The sequence below is a fragment of the Scyliorhinus torazame genome, chromosome 4, assembly GCF_047496885.1.
Source record: "Scyliorhinus torazame isolate Kashiwa2021f chromosome 4, sScyTor2.1, whole genome shotgun sequence".
Taxonomy (NCBI): Eukaryota; Metazoa; Chordata; class Chondrichthyes; order Carcharhiniformes; family Scyliorhinidae; genus Scyliorhinus; species Scyliorhinus torazame.
Window position 1 is genome coordinate 141,336,090 of NC_092710.1, and position 22,594 is coordinate 141,358,683.

The 22,594-nt window shown below is 45.7% G+C and overlaps 1 protein-coding gene across 11 annotated transcripts in view; it reads right to left on the bottom strand.

Annotated features, from left to right (window-relative positions):
• The window catches only part of LOC140410506 (myelin transcription factor 1-like protein), a 676,895-nt gene that overhangs the window by 174,053 nt on the left and 480,248 nt on the right, over positions 1-22,594 (bottom strand). The window lies entirely within an intron of this gene.

Sequence of the window (22,594 nt, forward strand, 5' to 3'; positions counted from 1 at the left end):
TTCCCATGGACACCCAGTGAGATGATGGCTATTATGTCTACAATCCCAGATAGAAAAAATCTCCTGCTGCCTTCATGGATTCCTTGAGAACTACCATCTCAATTTATCAAGCTGATTCAAGGGACCTCTGGGCCCTAGTCCAGCAGATTTTAACCCCAGTAGAGTACCGCAATTATCTTAACCACCTGAATTATGCTAGTCATGCCGCACTCCAGCAGGCCTATGCGTTAGACGACGATAGAAGGACACAGATCTTGAATGCGTTGAATAGCACATTTCAAAGGCCCATAAATCTTTCTGTTATCTTAGACCTAAAACCTAAGAAGACTGAAGAGCCAGAGGAATTTCTGGAGCGTTTTAATGAAATCTACCGGGGGCAGTAAGGCGATTTGCTGTATCAAAATGGTCAGAATTCCCCTCAATACTGTGCTATGTTAATGCATTCCCTACCACCTTCTGTGGTTACTGCTGTGAAATGTAATAACATGAATTGGACAGAGAACGACCCTTCCCAGATGGCAAGGGCAGTCAGATTTTACTGGAAGGAGGGTGTAGGCCAAGAAGAGGCTCAGTTACAAAGGTTAAGACTGAGTATGTAATGAAAAAGGATGATCTGCGACCCCAACAAGCGGCAGAAATGGTAGTTTACCAGCAGGAGCCCCAATATAGTGACTTTGGGTGGGTGGATCAGCAAAGAGGAGGATACCAAACCCACCCAAAGGGACCCTCACCCCCTTTTTATGGCCCACCGAACGAATCAATAGCTCTACAACCGCAGCCCCCTCTGAGGGCCATTGGTCTACTGGAAGAAGAGGACGGGGCAGCCATGTCTTCTGTGCAATCAGCACTTAAATTACCATTATCCGACCACACGCAGCAATTGTCAGGGTTCCAAGGACAGGTGTGTGAGTATCCTATTTCTGAACCTGTGACAGTCACTTACGAGAATAAGTCTGCAGATCATCAGTTTGTAGTGACTACTGGATTGGACTGTAACTTGTTGGCCCGAGATTTACTGTGTATCTTCCAGCTACAGCTAGAATGCGGAGATAAGGGGGTAACGGTTACATCATGGAGGATGAGACAACAGTGCTATATTTCTATCACCCCCCCCCGTGGTGGACGTTAGACGTTGAACAGTCACTGCATCACGTTACCCTGGCCTATGACAGAACTGGACGAAACAGGGAGTTGGAGGACAAATACCGGCCATTACTTGAGACCGAATGGCCAGTCAAGGTTACAGCCACAGTCACGGGAAAAGAAGGTACAGCCGATTTTGTTACAATATCACCACATTTATGGCCACAGTCAGCTTCGGTAAGCCCTCATATTACACGTCAGGTCCATGACCAGTACCATGCCAGGGATATGGGGCGAATAGTCAGGAGGGCAGTGGATCATTCGGATCCAACAGACTACGCACTTCAAGTCATGCCGGACGGCACTACCATAAAATATTTTGAGCTCCCTGAAACGATTAACACTCGACTGCAGCATCACAGGGGACATGATGTGTTGGAATATGTCAATCCACAGGTCTGGGCGGAATACCCATCACAAGTGGGAAAGACAAATGTTACACCTATTAAGGTGATGATTAAGGATCATGTAAAGCTACCTTCCATTCGACAATACCCCCTGAAATCTCAAGCTGCTCCATCAATAGATAAATTAATTCAAGAGCTGTTGAAACAGGGTATTTTGGTCGGTTGCCAATCAGAATGTAACACTCCCATACTTGCTGTGCCTAAACCAGCCAAACCAGACCAGTACCGATTAGTACAGGATTTACGTTCAATCAATGCCATCGCATAGCCATTACATGCTCTCACCCTCCAACAGGATATTACGTTGTATAGCTCCCACTCGGTCATCGCACTACTGAGGCAACTGCAGACTCAGCATCTTACCGCAGCTCGTCAGAATAGGTATGAGATATACCTTTTGAACAATCCACGTCTGACATTTAAATACTGTACCACTATCAATCCAGCCTGTTTTCTTAGTGGTCCCCCTGTCCATGAAGACGCACCTGGCCACGACTATTTAGCCTTGATTCAGGAAACTACCACAATAAGGGGCGATTTGAGTGACATTTCGTCAGAACAACCTGACATGATTATGTGTGGTCAAATATCCCACCGGGGTTTAGTTAATGACCTACTGCAGGCCCTCCTTATGCCCGCGCAGATTTCCGTTATTAAATGCGCTGCCCACACGAATGGTACAACCCCAGTTGACGTTGGTAATGAACAAGCAGATTGTGCAGCGCGAACAGACGCACAAATTCAGCAAGTGATGGTGCCTAAGATGTTAAGTCAGACTAAACGATTTACTATAAATATGTCTGCTTCTGACAAGTCAATGCCAACCATCCAAGACATCATAAGATTACAGGAGGACGCTCCTGAGAGTGATAAACAAATGTGGAAACGGTTAGGTTGTACATATGATTCTGTTTCCTCTTTATGGGCCACGCCTGCACATCAGGCTTGTACGTCTGATGTGCTGGCTTTATGGGTCATTGAATGTGTACACTTTGCGACTCATTGTGGGGCTCGAGGGACTAGTGATTTGTTGCTGGACACTTGGTGGCACCCTAAAATGCAGGGGTTGGCCCAAAGTATCAGTAATCGGTGTTTGATTTGTCAGCAATATAACACCGGAAAAGGTATCCCTTGTGGGAAGGGGCAAACCCAGTTGCCCAGTGGTCCCTTTGAGACGCTCCAAATGGATTACATTGAGTCGGAAAGGTGTCAATGTTATAAATATGTTTTGGTCATTGTGGATGTGTTCAGCAGATGGGTTGAGGCGTATCCGACTATCGATAATAAAGTTGCTACTGTGGTTAAAGTCTTGATGAGGGAAATCATTCCCCGGTACGGTATACCAGCTCAGTTAAGTTCTGATAATGGGCCTCATTTTATTGGACAAATTAACAAGGAGTTTTGCTCCCAGTTGGGCATACGCCAGCAGTTACACTGTGCTTACAGACCGCAGGCGGCCGGGTTGGTTGAGAGACACAATCAGACCCTCAAAACTAAATTGGCTAAATTAAGAGCATACACGGGACTGACATGGCTTAAGTTGCTCCCCGTTGCCCTCTTCCAGCTGCGGGTTACACCTGCGGGACCGGCCCGGCTCTCTCCCGCCGAGATTCTTTATGGCAGGCCTCTTAGAACTCCCTGGAGCCTGCAGGTTCCCAGACTGGTTCAGTTTCATCAGATGACTGAAGAAATGACCACCTATGTTCTAGCCCTCACGCAAGTGCTCAAGGAACTCCATGGCCAGGTCCGCGCGGCTCACCAGCCATTCCCCCCAGTACCTAGCTCACTTTCAGTCCAGCCCGGTAGTTATGTCATGGTCAAAAATTGGACTAGGAAGGGGTCAGAGCCGCGATGGGACGGGCCCTTCCAAGTTCTCCTTACCATCCCCACAGCAGTTAAAGTGGAGAGGCGAAGTGCTTGGGTCCACCTACATCACTGTAAATTGAGTCCATCTCCACTACTGTAAAAGGTCGGATACTAACCTGCCTCCCTTCTCCAGTGCTATTTTACAGGTGTGGAGCATGATGGAGTGGCTACGCATCGTCTGTCTGATATTTGGCCTCACTTCGCTTGGCGTGTTATTGGCGATGGACATGGAAAAGGGGAATATCATGTATCTGTGTAGCCCCAACCAATCTACAAGGTTACATCACCTCTACAAAGGTGATGTTCTTTGCTGCCCCCATATACGAGGACATGGTATCGACTCATGGAAGGTCATCAAAGTTAAGGAGAATGCAGGAGTCATGAAGCAGTTGCACCGGTCCCGGCGATGGGAAGGGAACATTATATGGACATTGCCTTGTTTTCGGAATACATGTAAATTCGATTTTGGATGTGTTAAGAGTGGTACAATAAAGGTAAAATCAGGCTGTCAGAAGAGTGTAGGAAGAGGCTATGAGAAAGAGAAAGGGACTAGAGAGAGGACGGGGCGTATGAGAAGGGAAGTACAGCTAGATCGTAGGTTACCGGGAGATACACTTAAGTTAATTAAAGGCCAAACTGAGGAAAACCCGGGTAGTATGAATCTCTTCTACCAGATTTACCACCGCTTGTATGGCCAGGGACGGGTTGTCTGCTACCCAAACCCCGCAGCGGTGTCTAGGTTATTTTCTGTTTCACCGCTTTGGGGCACTCCCCAAACGGTGGTTCATTGTCAGCATTCCGAGCCACTGCCCGATCAGGTCACTCTTCCTTACGATCCGGGTTCAGCACCACCGGCTATTTGCCTTCCCCTTCCTCGGGATAATTCCCATTCACAGTACGATAGGCTGCGACGGTGGAGGGTGTACATACCTAGCCACTTCACTCCCAATAGGGATTCCCGGTCGTACGAGAATTGCTTCAGCAGTGAAGGATATGGCTGTTTGCTGGTAGAGGTGGACACAAATATAACATGTCTGTTTCCCACCTGTACGGACAGGAGGTGCCATATCACCCAGGCGTCTGGCCAATGCGTTTGTTACAACACCACTTGCGTTCCATTGAACGCCGGCCTCCAGCTCCTTTGTGGCTGGGCGAATGTCTCTCATATCACTGTTGGGACTAGGGCTTTCCGCATTGCTGGGCGGCCCGAATGGGCATTTCAAAGTTGGATAAACTGGGCTACTGGGGGGTCCTTATGCAACCGATATGCTGATTGTGATGCTAGCCTGCACACGGAGCAAGGATACTACTTTTTATTTAATGATACAGCGACCAACGTTTTGTCACCCCCATTTCCCCGCCGCATTGCTATAGGGACTCTAGTCCCTACCACAGTCCCCTGCCCTTCGGCGTGGAACCTGCATAATCAGTTAGCACGCCGGGCAGTCTCTGCTGAATTTTGCGAGAACTGGAAAAAACCTCAGGTTCTTGCACCCAACCGGGGCCACTCAGCCGGGTGGGGCATTCTGAGCGTATTGACACTGGGAGGTGTGGGGGGTTCCTTGGCTGTCAGTGATCGGAATTATTTTATTTGCGGCCTTACCATCTTGGGAAATGAAACCTTGGGAGCCCTCGGGGCAATAACCAAGGAGTTGTCTCAGCTACGGTTGTTTGCAATGCAGAACCGGTATGCTCTTGACTATCTTCTGGCCCGTGAGGGTGGGGTATGCGCCATAGTACAGGGCAAGTGTATCATGGGAGTTCAGGACTTGACCGCTAACATCACTAAATTTATGGATCGCATACGGGATCACTTGGACGGGATGCAGGATCCTGGCTCTTGGGGTAACTGGGGATTTGGAGGATGGAAGGACTGGTTGATAAATATGGCCATGTATCTAGTGGTAGCTATCGGCTGCATCTTTGTGGGCCTGGCCATCCTTAAATGTGTGATGGGTAGAATGCGGGGTGCACTGGATCAGATCACTGCCCCAATCACCGCAAAAAAAAATTTAACTGTTAAAATCCATGAGGGTGAGGCAGATGAAGGGGGGCTAAGACAGGAATTGGAAATGCAGCGACGGATCTTTTTAGATGAGGAACCGTAGCTATGGATTGGATAGTTCGGTTATCATGGAATGATAAAAGGAGGGAATGATGAATGTGATATAAAATAGTTACTTTAGAGATATTAGTTAATGTAATGTAGAAATAAGCCACTTTGATTCTGGCAGATAGAGACAAAGGGATTTGAGACCACATGGAAAAAGCAGGAAGAGGTGTGTCTATGAGAGTGATGCTGCATTGATAGGGGCCGGAGAAAGGGATTGGAAGTGAGCCAATCAGAATAGATCAAACAAGTCAGGAGGGACATAGGATGACCTATGGGTGTCGAGTATGTGAAACTTGATGCCATTTGAATGTATGAGTACTGATCTCTTTGTCTGGGACCTTCACTTAGTTCCCGGGACTGCAGACAGCAACATGTTGTCTGTATCACTGTGGGCTAGGTAGCTTGCAAGCTGAATAAAATAACTTCTTTTTACTTGCAAATCCATCTCGACTTTTATTGAGGCCAGACTGACGGAGAAAGAAATTTGGGAATCAACAGTTTCGGCACTGTTGGAATATGAATTCTTACAAATTCTCTGCGCCAATAACCTGCTAAATAAGATCCCTGCACTTTGAATTGAAGTCACTTGTCTTGTGCAGGGACCAAAAGTGAACACAATTTTCTAAGGACAGTAAGATAAAAGTCTTCTATAACCTAAGTATAACACTATTTGTTTTATATTTAATGGCCCTAGCAATATAACCTCAAATCACATTTCTATATTTGTCAAACAACCTTTGCCTACTGGTTGAGCACCTGTTTGCCATATCAAGTAGATGTACAAAGCCCATGATACCATTCGCAGAATAGGGATGTTCTCTTGTTCTGTTTGTTTATTTGACGTATTCTGAGGCCATTGGGGAGCACTGAAAACGGAGGGCATGGTGGATAGTGTGAACAACAGTATCATTCATGTGACAAAATTCCTTTGTTTCTGTTCAAGTTTTCTGTGAGTTATATTCCATAAAAAGGGGGCTATTTTATAAGGGATGAAATGCGGCCGCTAGATCCCACGTGAGGTCTCTTCCAGGATTCCCGACGGTCGTTACGTCCCGCGAGATCTAACAAGATCTATCGAGATGTCGCAATCTGATCCCACCTACAATGGGCAGGATCCAGACTTGAGTAGTTAAATGACCTGAACTGAATACTTAACTATGTCTACGGCAGATCTAATTGGCCACCAGGATCCACCAGCCTTGCCAAGGAGACCCAGCCAGGCGCCGTTTAACACTGGTCCCACAACGGGTACCAGGTTGAACGATACTTGGGGAAGGGTCTCCCAGGCGATCGGAGGACCCTGGGTGGTTGGAATCTGGGTAAGGTGACACCGTGGCACTGCTGATGCCACCCAGGCATGGTAGCACTGCCAGGGTGGTAGGCTGGCAGTGCCAAGGTTCCCAGGTGGCATTTTACCTGCGTATGGGTTCGAGCCCGGGTGTGCCCTACCCGTATGAGGTGGAGTGCGGGAGGTGGGGCATGGTAAAAGTCTGGGGGTCACGTTGGGGGGGGGGTTGAGAGATTGGGGCACCATTTTTAAATCTGTTCTCTTCCTGCACTGGCAAGCAGAGTTCATCAGTTGAGGAAATGCTGCTACAAGCACCAGGAACAACTTTGCTAAACCCATCAAGAAGACTCTTTTTTTCCATTAGATCACGCCCACACTGCTTGAGCAGCTAACCTGCAATATACTGTATTCTTTGAACAAATATCTTTTCACACAATGCCCAAGCAGCTGACCAACTAATCAAAATGCGGCAAAACAAGTCACTTGTGCAGCTGTGGAATATGCAGGTTAGCGAAGGTATGGCTATATACCCAAGGTGCATGAAGCTACAAAGGCCTAAGTGGTTAGCATTAAAGCTTTCTCTGTTTGGGATTTCCAAGATGATGACAAAGAGAGTATTGCAACAGGTGCATTAATAACAATTCTTTATGCATTTCTACAACACTTTTGGGTTTAATTTGACAAAGAAATTAACAAGGGGGTGAAAGGGTGTTGGGAGCAAGCAGGAATGTGGGGTTGAAGTTACAATAATGGACCTTTATAAGCATTTCTTCAGTCCTTTATGCCACCATTAACACCTCCTTTGTCTTATGTCCATAGCATCTTTGTCAATTTCTCCTGAGTTTTGACCTATCTCTGACCTTCTATTCTGCCCTATTACCTCCACCCTATTCTCCAACTATATAATTAATTGCATTTCTATCCCTTCAGTTCTGGAAAAGAGGTTGAATAGAGGGGAGCCAGTTCACTTCTTCCCACCTGTTCGTAACACACATCGACCACATTGCCCTCATCAACCCTCTCTGTTCCTTCATTAAAAAACTCAAGCAAGTTAGTGAAACTGAATTTGTCTTGAATAAATCCCCAATGGTTTTCCTTAATTAATCCACCAAATTACAGTTACTTTTTTCACACTTTAAATAGTGTTCTCACCACCATGGTTAAACCGATTGTAGTTGATGGGCTTAGCACAACAACCTTTTTTCAACAAGGGTGTAACATTTGCAACTCTCCAGCCCTCTCGCAGCACCCCTGAATCGAGGGAGAATTGATAGAATATGGGCAGTGTTCAGGAACCTCAGCTGAATCCTGTTTGACCATAGAACATACAGTACAGAAAGAGGCCATTCGGCCCATTGAGTCTGCACCGACCCACTTAAGCCCTCACTTCCACCCTATCCCCATAACCCAATAACCCCTCCGAACCTTTTTTGGTCACTAAGGGCAATTTATCATGGTTAATCGTCCTGGAAATGTATCAATTTTACAGCTTTCGAGTGTCAATTTTAAGCTCAACCATTAACTCAACTGCCTCCTCGCTAATAATGTCTTTACCAGCATCTTCTTTAGGGGCTGGTTTAGCATAGTGGGCTAAACAGCTGGCTTGTAATGCAGAACAAGGCCAGCAGCACAGGTTCAATTCCCGCGCCGGAATGTGGTGACTAGGGGCTTTTCACAGTAACTTCATTGAAGCCTACTTGTGACAATAAGTGATTATTATTATTTAGTAAGGCAGATGCAAAGTGTTCATTTAGCATATCAGCCATGCTGTCTGCTTCGAAGTATAAATTCGCTTTCTAGTCCCTAATCAGCCCCATTCCTCCCCTTAGGTTTCCAATTTATATTGAGCAGTTTAGGCCTGTACTCTCTCAATTTTAGAAGAATGAGAGAAGATCTAATTGACATATATAAGATGATAAAAGGTATTGACAAAGTGGAGGTAGGGTAGATGTTTCCTTTTGTGGGGCAATCTAGAATGAGAGGTCATAGTTTTAGGTTAAGCAGCAGCAGATATACAGCAGAGATGAGAAATTACTTCTCTCGATGGGTCCTGAATCTGTGGAATTCACTACCCCAGAGTCCGGTGGATGCTGGGACTTTGTGTAAATTTAAGGAGCAGATAGACAGATTTTTAAAATTAGTAATAGGTTGAAGGGTAATGGAGAATGATGCAGGAAAGTGAAGTTGAGGCCGAGATTAGATCAGCCATGATCATACTGAATGGCTCAATTGCAGCAGTTCACATAGGCAGCTCACCACCACCTTCTCACGTGCAATTAGGGAGGGACAATAAATGAAGGCCTTACTAGCATCACCCACCTCCCAAAAACAAATGAAGATCTGTAAAATAGGGTGGAAGAATATGATTTGGTTCTAACACGGGGGGGGGGGGGGGGGGGGGGGTGAGAGAGGAAGAATGTGATCTGTCTTCCAACCTGATACATTTTCTCCTTCCCATTCCCCCTATCACGTTCTTCTCATCCCCACCCAGTGTCACTGACTGTCTCCGCATGTTCCTTCCACACCCCAACCTTCACCCCCAACCCCCAACCTTGCCATGATCGTGGCCAACTCCTGTCAAAAAGCAACTACAAGGAATTACAGATCAGGCTGCAGGCTCCAGCTAGGAGGTCATGCACAGCCTCAAAAGAGGAGAGTTGGTGTCTGATTGGCTGGCATCTCCTGGTGGGCAGGATTTCTTTCCCTGGGTTCCATGATCCTGGGGAATGGATCGTTGCCCTTCTGTTGAATTTCTGAGTGGGACATGATGTGGCAGGTCTTCCCAGACTTCCAAGTTGACAGCTAAGATTCCCACTGTCTCCATCAGATTCTGGCCTAAAATTCTATCTTACTTGTCCAAAGAGCTCTACATTTCTCCGAGTGTGTCGAAGATTTCTGTATCACTCGTTCTCTCGTCTTGTTTGTATTTCAGTTTTTCCCGCTTTCTGTCTCTATGCACAGCTATGGTTCTCTTTCTGTTTTCCTCTGCCTGTATTTGTGACCTTCTCCTCTCTCCATGTGTGTCGGTGAACCTCTCCCTCTCCTTCTCTGTCCCTGAGCATGCGGTCATTCTCACTATCTGTACTAATACATGGAAAGTTATAACTATCAGGAAAATCTAAACCAGCTGAAGGTTTTTTTCTCCAGGGACAAAGAAGGCTGAGAGGTAACCTGATGAGGTCTTTAAAATGATGAAGGCCTTTTATAGGGATAGGTGGTGTTTCCAATTGCAGGGTATTCAAAAGCTAGGGGCCGTAAATATACAATAGTCGTTAAAAATTCCAAATGGTAATTCAGGAGAAACGTTTGTACCTAATGAGTAGCAAGAATGTGGAACTTGCTACCACCTGGAACAGCTGAGACAAAAAGCGTAGATACGTTTAGAATCAAGCTCGATCAGCGTATGAAGGAGAAAGGAATGTAAGGATCATAGATTATCATAGAATTTACAGTGTAGAAGGAGGCCATACGGCCCATCGAGTCTGCACCGGCTCTTGGAAAGAGCACCCTACCCAAGGTCAACACCTCCACCCTATCCCCATAACCCAGTAACCCACCCAACACTAAGGGCAATTTTGGACACTAAGGACAATTTAGCATGGCCAATCCACCTAACCTGCACATCTTTGGACTGTGGGAGGAAACCGGAGCACCCGGAGGAAACACACGCACACACGGGGAGGATGTGCAGACTCCGCACAGACAGCGACCCAAGCCGGAATCGAACCTGGGACCCTGGAGCTGTGAAGCAATTGTGCTATCCATAATGCTACCGTGCTGCCCCTTTATTCTGATATTCTGATAAGGTTAGGTGAAAAGCATTTGAAAGGAGGCTCCTGTGGAACATTAACACCAGCACAGACCAAATGGGCTGAATTACTCATTTCTGTCCTCCAGATTCTTTAAAAAAAATTAAATTTAGAGTACCCAATTCATTTTTTCCAATTAAGGTGCAATTTAATGTGGCCAATCCACCTACACTGCACATCTTTGTGTTGTGGGGGTGAAACCCACACAAACAAGGGGAGAATATGCAAACTCAACATGGACAGCGACCCAGAGCCGGGATCGAACCATCGACCTCGGCGTTGTGAGGCAGCAGCACGAACCGCTGCCATAGTGCTGCCCCTGTCCTCCAGATTCAATGTAAATTAAATGTACTTATCTATCACTAAGTGCGTCTGTGGTTCTCTCACTCCTTTTCTCCCTCTCCTTGTATGTAATTATAGTTCCAGTGAAAAAGTAAGCATAAAAGTGGTTCTTTTATTTTCCTTTACCATGCAATTACCACCAAATCACACACATTGTCTAAAACTTGCCAGGTACATTTGGGGACATTGTACTTTAAAGAAGCGACTCGTGATCCATGATTATTACTATAATCACAGTGATGTATTATTATACTATTTTGAGTGGCATACTGTCAATTCTGGAATCTTTTCTTATTAAATGACGATCAGATAACTCAAGATGGTCTGTTTGATTCCATTGAAAACCTCCAGATAAATACTGGCCAGGACTCTGGGGAGAGCTCTACCACTCTTCTTCAAGATAGTGCAATGTGATCCTTTAGGGCCACTGAGAGGGAAGACAGAGCTTCAGTTTAGCTATTCTTCTGGAAGATGGCACTTCCAAGCTTCCGTGCACTAGACCATCCCATAATGAGATCCACTTCTGCCCAACTTGTTATGCTCCCCGTAGGGACTGATTACATATAAAGAACAGAAATTTGAACTTCCAGTTGATTGCTGAAAAGTTGACATGACAAGATTTCCCATTGAACACTTTAACTGTGACCAAGAGACTAAAAGCATCATTATTGTCGGCAACTGACATTTTAAACGAGATAGCAGAACTTTTCCCTTTTACATTTAACATAGCCGTAAAATGTATTTGAGAAGTATACTTTGATAGTGTGATAAATAGTGAGGAGCAAGGCCTTAGATTACAGGACGATATAGACGAGCAGGTCAGATGGGCAGAAGAGTGGCAAATGGAATTTAACCATGAAAACTGTGATGTAATGCATTTTGGGAGATTAACAAGGCAAGGGAGAGGGCGGCATGTGGCGCAGTGGTTAGCACTGGGACTATGGCGCTGAGGACCCAGGTTCGAATCCCAGCCCTGGGTCACTGTCCATGTGGAATCATAGAATTTACAGTGCAGAAGGAGGCCATTCGGCCCATCGAGTCTGCACCGGCCCTTACAAAGAGCACCCTACTGATGCCCACGTATCTACCCTATCCCCGTCACCCAGTACAAACAAAAGAACAAAGAACAAAGAAATGTACAGCACAGGAACAGGCCCTTCGGCCCTCCAAGCCCGTGCCGACCATGCTGCCCGACTAAACTACAATCTTCTACACTTCCTGGGTCCGTATCCCTCTATTCCCATCCTATTCATGTATTTGTCAAGATGCCCCTTAAATGTCACTATCGTCCCTGCTTCCACCACCTCCTCCGGTAGCGAGTTCCAGGCACCCACTACCCTCTGCGTAAAAAACTTGCCTCGTACATCTACTCTAAACCTTGCCCCTCTCACCTTAAACCTATGCCCCCTAGTAATTGACCCCTCTACCCTGGGGAAAAGTCTCTGACTATCCACTCTGTCTATGCCCCTCATAATTTTGTAGACCTCTATCAGGTCTCCCCTCAACCTCCTTCGTTCCAGTGAGAACAAACCGAGTTTATTCAACCACTCCTCATAGCTAATGCCCTCCATACCAGGCAACATTCTGGTAAATCTCTTCTGCACCCTCTCTAAAGCCTCCACATCCTTCTGGTAGTGTGGCGACCAGAATTGAACACTATACTCCAAGTGTGGCCTAACTAAGGTTCTATACAGCTGCAACATGACTTGCCAATTCTTATACTCAATGCCCCGGCCAATGAAGGCAAGCATGCCGTATGCCTTCTTGACTACCTTCTCCACCTGTGTTGCCCCTTTCAATGACCTGTGGACCTGTACTCCTAGATCTCTTTGACGTTCAATACTCTTGAGGGTTCTACCATTCACTGTATATTCCCTACCTGCATTAGACCTTCCAAAATGCATTACCTCACATTTGTCCGGATTAAACTCCATCTGCCATCTCTCCGCCCAAGTCTCCAAACAATCTAAATCCTGCTGTATCCTCTGACAGTCCTCATCGCTATCCGCAATTCCACCAACCTTTGTGTCGTCTGCAAACTTACTAATCAGACCAGTTACATTTTCCTCCAAATCATTTATATATACTACAAACAGCAAAGGTCCCAGCACTGATCCCTGTGGAACACCACTGGTCACAGCCCTCCAATTAGAAAAGCATCCTTCCATTGCTACTCTCTGCCTTCTATGACCTAGCCAGTTCTGTATCCACCTTGCCAGCTCCCCCCTAATCCCGTGTGACTTCACCTCTTGTACTAGTCTACCATGAGGGACCTTGTCAAAGGCCTTACTAAAGTCCATATAGACAACATCCACTATCAATCATCTTAGTGACCTCCTCGAAAAACTCTATCAAGTTAGTGAGACACGACCTCCCCTTCACAAAACCATGCTGCCTCTCACTAATACGTCCATTTGCTTCCAAATGGGAGTAGATCCTGTCTCGAAGAATTCTCTCCAGTAATTTCCCTACCACTGAAGTAAGGCTCACCGGCCTGTAGTTCCCTGGATTATCCTTGCTACCCTTCTTAAACAGAGGAACAACATTGGCTATTCTCCAGTCCTCCGGGACATCCCCTGAAGACAGTGAGGATCCAAAGATTTCTGTCAAGGCCTCAGCAATTTCCTCTCCAGCCTCCTTCAGTATTCTGGGGTAGATCCCATCAGGCCCTGGGGACTTATCTACCTTAATATTTTTTTAAGACACCCAACACCTCGTCTTTTTGGATCTCAATGTGACCCAGGCTATCTACACACCCTTCTCCGGACTCAACATCTACCAATTTCTTCTCTTTGGTGCAAAGTATTAATTTAGTACCTCGCCCATTTCCTCTGGCTCCACACATAGATTCCCTTGCCTATCCTTCAGTGGGCCAACCCTTTCCCTGGCTACCCTCTTGCTTTTTATGTACGTGTAAAAAGCCTTGGGATTTTCCTTAACCCTATTTGCCAATGACTTTTCGTGACCCCTTCTAGCCCTCCTGACTCCTTGCTTAAGTTCCTTCCTACTTTCCTTATATTCCACGCAGGCTTTGTCTGTTCCCAGCCTTTTAGCCATGACAAATGCCTCCTTTTTCTTTTTGACGAGGCCTACAATATCTCTCGTTATCCAAGGTTCCCGAAAATTGCCGTATTTATCCTTCTTCCTCACAGGAACATGCCGGTCCTGAATTCCTTTCAACTTACACTTGAAAGCCTCCCACATGTCAGATGTTGATTTGCCCTCAAACATCCACCCCCAATCTATGTTCTTCAGTTCCCGACTAATATTGTTATAATTAGCCTTCCCCCAATTTAGCACATTCATCCTAGGACCACTCTTATCCTTGTCCACCAGTACTTTAAAACTTACTGAATTGTGGTCACTGTTACCGAAATGCTCCCCTACTGAAACATCTACCACCTGGCCGGGCTCATTCCCCAATACCAGGTCCAGTACCGCCCCTTCCCTAGTTGGACTGTCTACATATTGTTTTAAGAAGCCCTCCTGGATGCTCCTTACAAACTCCGCCCCGTCTAAGCCCCTGGCACTAAGTGAGTCCCAGTCAATATTGGGGAAGTTGAAGTCTCCCATCACCACAACCCTGTTGTTTTTACTCTTTTCCAAAATCTGTCTACCTATCTGCTCCTCTATCTCCCGCTGGCTGTTGGGAGGCCTGTAGTAAACCCCCAACGTTGTGACTGCACCCTTCTTATTCCTGATCTCTACCCATATAGCCTCACTGCCCTCTGAGGTGTCCTCCCGCAGTACAGCTGTGATATTCTCCCGAACCAGTAGCGCAACTCCGCCTCCCCTTTTACATCCCCCTCTATCCCGCCTGAAACATCTAAATCCTGGAACGTTTAGCTGCCAATCCTGCCCTTCCCTCAACCAGGTCTCTGTAATGGCAACAACATCATAGTTCCAAGTACTAATCCAAGCTCTAAATTCATCTGCCTTACCCGTAATACTTCTTGCATTAAAAATATGCACTTCAGGCCACCAGACCCGCTGTGTTCAGCAACTTCTCCCTGTCTGCTCTGCCTCAGAGCCACACTGTCCCTATTCCCTAGTTCTCCCTCAATGCTCACCTTCTGTGAGAATGCTCTCACATTCTCCCCATGTCTGCATGGGTTTCACCCCTACAACCCAAAGATGTGCAGGTTAGGTGGATTGGCCACGCTAAATTGCCCCTTAATTGGAAAAAAAATAATCGGGTATTCTAAATTTATTTTTAAAAAAAGGCAAGGGAATATAAAATGAATGATCGGACACGAGGAAGTATAAAGGATCAAATTAACCTTCATGAGCATGTTCACGGATCTCTGAAATCAGCAGAACAGGAAGGTAAGTGGTTAAGAAGGCCTATGAGATTCTTGCCTTTATTAACCGAGGTATTGAGTATAAGAGCAGGGGGTTATGCTAGAGCTGTACAGAACTCTAGTTAGACCCCAGCTGGAGTACTGTGTCTAGTTCTGGTCATCACACTACAGGAAGTGAATGCACTGGACAGGGTACAGAGGAGAATCACCAGGTTGTTGCCTGGCTGGATCGTTTCAGTTATCAAGAAAGACTTGATAGGCTGGGGCTGTTTTCTCTGGAGCTGAGAAGGCTCAGGGTGGACCTTTTTGAGGTGTATAAAATTATGAGGGACATGGATAGGAAGGTACATTTCTCCTTAGGTAAGGGGTCAATCACCAGGGTGCATAGATTTAAGGTAATGGGAAGGAGGTTTAGAGGAGATGTGAGGAAAACCTTTTTCACCCAGAGGACGGTTAGAATCTGGAACTCACTGCTTGAAAGAGTGGTAGAGGGGGAACCCTCACAACTTCTAAGAAGTATTTAGATGAGCACTTGAAATGCCTTTGCAGACAAGGCTGCGAATCAAGTGCTAGAAAATGGGATTAAATAGTTAGGAGCTTGATGGTTGGTGTGGACGCAATGGGCCGAAGGGCCTCTTTCCATGCTGTAAAACTCTATGACTCTATGACTTTATGCCATCCCTTAAGTAGTTATATGACTTTCCCAGTCTCTGTCCAAAGTGATTCTCAGCTCTTGAGGATTTACTTCCACCATTTTCCTTCCCCAGACTTTAATTCAAGAACTGTCTCTCACGGTGAGAGTTTGCATTCTCCCTCATGGATTTACTCTTTTCAATCAGAGTATTAAAAAAATCCACTCTGTTTGCCAATCTCTTCTTCCTCATTGGGTTAGTCTCAGTCTCAATGCATTTTGCTCCTAATTGCTTTTCTTTTACCATTTCCTAGTCACCATCCCAAAATATCTTTCACCTTCAGTCTTCTCCCAATTAAATCACTGCAACAAAATCTGATTTTCTGTAGTATTGACCAAAGCTAAGACTAAGAAGAAAACCTTTAAAAGCACTGTTCTCTTAAATGTGAATGTTGATATAAGTAGATTATCATATGATTTCTAAGAGATTTCAGGAAACTACATTTTGAACAGACTGCAGAAAAGGCACCTTGGACTCCAAATTTACACTTGATTTTAGTAGCCCATGGCCGGGACTCTCTGCTCCGCAATGCTAGAATCGCGAATCGTAATCAGGCGGAGAATGGTGCATTTGGCTGAAATCGAGGTCACGTCGGGCACCGAACCGATAGCTATGCTTCGTCCCCCACTGGCGGGGGGGGGGGGATCAGGGTTCGTGCCCGCGCGCCAGCGGGAGGATGTAAATGGGTCCTAATGATCCATTTACATCAACATAGCGGGCTGGAAACCAGAGCCTCCGGGCCTCTATGATTTTCCAGTCCTCTGGAACCAGCGTGGACCTAACTTGATGGACCTCACAGTGGGCCGAGGGGGTACCTCCTCAAGAGGGTTGCCCCCAAAGTCCATCCCGGGGCCAGTTCCGCCCTCAAATGCACGGCTTGCTAAGCCCACCCATACAAGACCCCACCGACTCCCTGCCCGGAGACCCCCTAAATCGGGGGATGGCCCATACCCCCATGGAACCCCCTTTAAAACACTGACAAAAAAAAAACAACGTTGTGCTCGCAGGGCAGGCTCTGCAACTTAGGCTTTTAAAAGATTGGGGCACACTTTATAATGTTAAAAAAAAGAACTGGAAGCCACCGACAAACACAGAACTCCCCCTACCCCCCATCCGCTACCACGGAACTCCCTTCCCCACGACAGAACTCCCTCTGCCTCCCTCCCCCATCACAGAACCCCCAACACCTCCCTCTCGGAACCACCGCTGCACCTTCTCCCATGGAACTCCACTCCCGGTACTGCACGGGCAGTGCCTGGATACAGCCCAGGCATGACCCTTTCGCCCCCACCCCCCCCCCCCGAGCTGTATTCACCCCGTGCATCTCTGGTGAGTTCTGATCGCCGGAGGAAAACCTGTTACCACCAATGTGAATTGACAATCCAACATGGGGGACGGGGGACGGGGGGAAGACGACTATCAAGCGTAAAATCTTGAAATGCAGTCGGGATGTCAAGTCGGGATATCCGTTACATCATTGGTGGCAATCGACCGGGGAAATCCTGCTGGCATAAGGGCCGTTTGGGGATTCACGCTCAATTCTCTGCTTCCTCCGCTGTTCCCACCCCCTGAAAACAGGAGCAGAAATTTCCCCAGTCAATATATTTTGAATGCACTTGGCACTGCCCTGGTTTTAACTAATCTAATCATCAACGTTACAGCCAAACTGCACATCGACCTTGAAATTCTAAACACCAAAGCTGAAATAAATGAGGAGAGTTGGAAAGTGCACCAGGCATGGTAGTCCACTCTTTCAGTATAACAAACATTACTCAACTCAGTTCTTCCTAAACTCATCTTTTCTCAAAAATCATATTGATCGATTCAAACACACCTATTCCCAATTGCACACTAGCCAAGGAACGTAATTCAAATTTTCTAAATGCTCAATTCGAGCTTATTTCTTTACATTTTTTTGCACACTAATCTATATTGTTTTATGTTACATTGCTACATACCACATTAACCAGCTTGAACATTGCAACATGGCACCACTTTTCACACGACTGCTATAACTTAATTTCTGATTCAAACTCGCCTACAAATATAGCCATAAAATTTAAACATTATTAATGAATACCAGTATTCCCAGTTGCTTTTCCTTGTGCACAACATTTCTGCGTACAGACTTACAAAGCTCCTCTTAATTTGGCATCTCGGTGTTTTGAAGTTTTCCATTCTATTTTTATCTGGTTCATCGCTATAACCACTGATCTGATTTAACCCCATGCACAGCTAATCTATTGACTGTCTTTCCAGTCCTGTAGTATTAAAATGATACCATTTGGAGGAAAATCTTCAACTGTTCAACTAAATTAGCAACTGGAGCCTATTCATAAAACATTCAAAGATCCACAAATTGGGATTTGTTTTCCCCCCATAGAGCTATTTTGGAAGGAGATTAGTTGCTAGTGCGAGTGCAGAAGTTTGGATGTGTATAAATATTAAGGATTCAAATTGAAGCTGATGCATGCAAATTGATTTTTTATCTGCCATTTACTATCTTGTTGATAAGTAAGTTGCAACCTGGAGAGATTTTCATGCACAGTTCTGTAACTTTGCAGAAATCAGAACTTCATCGTATTGAGATTTATTCAGTTTTCCAAATTTAAAAAATGACATTTCGTTCCTTAATCTAACAGTATTGAGAAATGTCAGCAAGTTCCCCCTTTCAGATGTGTTGGTGTTTACCATAGTAATATTCCAGAATTGGACATGTGCCCAAGTCATCAGGAGGTATAGTTTTAATAGCATGTCGTGCAGGGAAACTCAGTCAGTTAGCCATCCATGTCAAAATGCATGTCTTCGGTGACAGATGCTCTCAAGCGAGTACATCTCAGTATCTGGATTCTTGGGTCACAGCAGGAGCAACAGCAAGCCAACTATGATTTCAATTAAATGGCAGGCTCTACAACTGTCTAGGGCCCTATTGATTGTACATATGTGACTCTCAGATCAACATCTATAATGAGGAAATGTGTCAGAAAATAGTTTTATGCCAGAAATATACAGATGCTGTGTGTTGTTGTGTATTAGAATCACCCTTCCAGTCCCACATGGTAACTGAGCATACATGATCCTCTTGTCCCTCAACTTGTCCTGGATAAACCTACTGAGCAGATGATTCTCTTCCATTGGGCTTGGCTGATTTGATATGGTTTGTTTATGTGTAAATTCAGGCCTTTCCACCTTTGTTAGATATCCACGTTGAACCTCATTTTCAGGCTGCCCATAGCGACCTGGGCAATTTCCCTAGATCAAACAAATGAAGACAGCCAATGCTGGCAACCTCAAAAATTTATATTTATATTTCATAACCATATGTTTCCACTGTTGCATCAATAACATTACAGATAAAACACTTGTTTGGTACCATCCTTTAAAATTCAGAACAGTGTGAGAATTCCTAATTTTTCACTAAAATTGCAAATTAACAAATGAAAAGAAAGTGCACTAAAGCTTCTTTCTGGAGGCATTTGGTTACTTTGTGAACTGTATCCTTTAATTCAGCCTTCAGATTTTACTGTTTCCTCCCCCTCCCTCTGCACAGAAGGATGAATTCCAAAATTAGGGTGAAATCTGACAAAAACCTGGAAACATCAATCTTGGCACACTGCAGTTCTGGTGTGACACGTGGCAGCTTTCTCCATTTGGCACAGGGTATGGTTCATCTTCTTTCTGTAGCGACAGACAGTATCATTGCAGAGCACACCGTCAGTCGTCTAGATCACACAGTGATGCCTGAATGAAGATGAATCAAGGAGGAGCACCGAGAGTGAAACTAGTGATGCATGACAGCTGTTTTTAGCATGAGCCTTCTTTTTTTAAAGACAGTCGTGTTTATTATTTCAAATGTGTAATTTGCTTCTTCCCCCCAAAGCTTACGACTTTGAAAATTCACGCTACATTTACATGGAAACAAGCAGCACAAATTTGCTCTCTATTTCGCCTATTGTTTCAGCCAGATACGGAAAACCTGACAGTGAGAGATTCTTAAATATTCCGCTATTACGCGAAAAACATGCAAGGATTTCCACTGCATTCTTTTTTGAAAGACATAGAATCTCCACTAGAGACTGACCTGTGATGGAATGGGCATTAACAGGATTACTCGGCAACAATCTAATACATGTGACAACACTGAAGCTATGCAGTACAGCAGAGGAAATGCAATCTCCGCTTTTAGAGAACTCTATAATTGGATCTTAAAGCTCCATCCAACCAATGCTGCCCTCAGCCAGTGATCTTCCAAATGTAGGCTGCCCATTTCTAGTTTACCCTGGCATATGCCCTTCCTTAGCGTGCCCCACCTTAATTGCTCCTGTCCTTAGTTCCCTTTGCCATCTTTCTTTGCTGTCATTACAAAATTGAATATATATTCAAGAAATGGAACAATTCTACTGTAAATCTCTCATCAGAAGGAATCAAACTTAACCCACACATGACGCCAGCAGTCACAACAAATGCCAAACTGACTGTTGTACCAATTTAATCTTGACCACATGGCAGAAAAGATTCTACACTAGGTTTGACTCAAGCTTCAGTAATAGGAATTTCATATTTTGGCACTTTGTACCATGAAGAAGCTTTGTTCCTCCAGGACTAAACTAAAGCTGTCAACAAGTCCTTTTCACTTTCACCTTCTTGCATTTTTTGGGCTGTCAAATTTCATCAGGTACCCCTGGGATAATGCAATCCTCCAGAAAGAAAACCATTAAGTGTCATACTTCAGTGATGCCATCTCAATTTATATATCAATGTAATATATAATAATACAATCACAAAAAAGACAAGTTTTCCAAATATGACATATACACAAGCATTCCTTCAGATTTTTAATGATTTTACTTTTCGACATGGTTATTGCTTTTCTTCAATATTCTAGTTTTCAAAGAAATATAAAGTTGGATTACACGCAATTAAGGGTGCAATAGCAGTACAGGGCTGAACGGGGTTGTTGGCAGGGGCATAAAAGATTGTTCCAACTACCTTATTTGTTTCTTAACAGCGGACTAGGTGTGGTATCCCCAGGGGCAGTTCACCAGTCATGTCAGTGAGTCTGGAAAGGGAGCCGAGCAGCAGGGGGCAGCAGACTACAGTGTTAAAGTGGCAATCTCCTACCTGCTTTAGATTCAAATAAATAGATTAGAAACTTTTTTTGGTGGCAGGATCCTAAAGGGACATTGATTATTCTACCTCTAGATCTGGTAATTTCAAGTACAGCTGCTTTCAGACTAATCAGTGTCCATTTGGGTCCTAAAACATGGGTTAGGCCTGTTCTTAGCATAATCCAGAGGCCTCGGGCTGGATTCTCGGCAGCCCCGCGCCAAAATCGCATTTGGCACGGCGGCGGAGAATTGGCTTTTATGCCCGAATCGAGCCCGGCGCCGCTCCCGTGATTCTCCGGTCCCCGGAGAATCGCTCGCCCGCGAATCACCGGGGTGCCATTGCCAAAGGCCCTCCCAGCGATATTCCCATCCCGACCGGCTGAGTTCCCGATGGCCTGGAATTATGGCCGGTCAGGACTCACGCGCGGTGGCTACGGACTCAGTCTGTGGCCGCTCTGCTGGGGCGGGGGGAGAATCCCTCGCCAGGGGAAGGCCTTATGGGCAGCCGGGGCAGCGATCAGGCGGGTCGGATGAAGCAGCGCGGGGCCAATCGGGGAGGGACCTTGTTTCTTAGTGCTTGTCCGCGGACCGAGTCCGCCATGGTACTCGGTGCAGCCGTTGGAGGCCCCCATCGTGCACATGCGTGGAATCGGAACCAGAAGTGCGGGGGTCTGTATCCACAGTCACAGCTGTGTGAAGCACTCCAGGACCCTGCTAGACCCCTGCAGATAAGTGAATTGTTCTTTATTTTTTGCAGGAAGCTGGGGAGTGAAACACCAGCGTTTTTACGCGGCGTGCGGGACATTGCCCCATTTTTGGAGAATCCAGCCCCTTAAGTTTGTTGTAACAGCCATGAGAGTCACCTCTACAGCACCTGATCCAAGCCACAATGGATAGTGAAGCTGTTTAATCCTGTAGTACTGCCTCTGGGGTGGACGTGCCCAAGTTACATTCAGAGAATGAGGTTTATTAAAAGGTGGGTTTTCATCACTCCTGGGTACACCACTTCTGCTGACTATGGAAGACGTGACCAGATTTTGCAATGAGCAAGCAACTAATTACTTGCAGCTGTGGCTTCCTCACCTCTGGGAGATGATGTCTGGCCCACTAAACTATTGGCCAATAATAGGACCAGTAGTTCTTTTATCTCTGCATCACCACCAGAAGTGGCGGGACTGCAGCAAATCTCAAAGCAGCCATGGTAAAAGCCCAGATGAGTCTGGGCATCACTGGGGCTAATCAAGCAGGCCCAGGCGAGGTGGTGGTGTTCGGCGGTCTATTGTCTATGGGTCTTCTAGCAGACATGGTGATTGTTGCTGGGGTAGGGAAATTCTGTGGGCTATAGAATTCACGATCGGGAGGGAATCACCCAGAATCCTCCTGAGCCTGCTGGGAGGCCACTACCAGAGCACAGCAGTAGTTGGAAGAGGCCCTTAAATGGTCATCAATTGGCCACTTCAAGGGCCTCAATTGACCTGAGCGTGTGCGTGTCGCCCACCAAATAATCCTAGCAATAGCATAAAAG